We start from the raw sequence: 469 nt of genomic DNA, 5'->3' as shown, positions 1-469 counted from the left end.
GGTTTGTCTTTGGTTTTGTTTTTGGAGCAGGGGAGGCTTGCAGTGCTGTCAGCTAGTAGGAGGAGTGGGGTATTGTCTCTTTTTGGTCCAGTGCTTGAGAGGTGTGTGTTTTTCCTCAGGTTTCTGTGCAGCTGGTGCTGAGGAGGTCTGTGTCCTGGGTTGCAAGGTGCAGAAGAAGCAGAGGGGGTCCAAGAGGTATTTGTAAGTAGTGTGTTGCAGGTGACTCCTGGGCCCTTTGGTGTGTGGTGTGGTACTCTGTAGTGGGCTTGTGGCTTTGTTTTGTGTGGGAGGCTGGTTGAATGTGTGGCTTGTGTAGAGGTGAGTAGGAGTGTGGTTGTGTTTTTCCTTGAGGTTGTGTGTTGAGTTGATGTAGTTTTTTTAATGGGAGTGTTTGTTTTTTTTTGTTTCTAGTCTGTAATTGGGAGGAGTGCAGGTTGTGCTGGTAAGTTAGTAGGTTTGTTAGTTTTTT

This window comes from Meleagris gallopavo, chromosome 8 (genome assembly GCF_000146605.3).
Source record: "Meleagris gallopavo isolate NT-WF06-2002-E0010 breed Aviagen turkey brand Nicholas breeding stock chromosome 8, Turkey_5.1, whole genome shotgun sequence".
Lineage (NCBI taxonomy): Eukaryota > Metazoa > Chordata > Aves > Galliformes > Phasianidae > Meleagris > Meleagris gallopavo.
The sequence above is the reverse complement of the archived record's forward strand: the minus strand, read 5'-3'. Positions refer to the sequence as shown.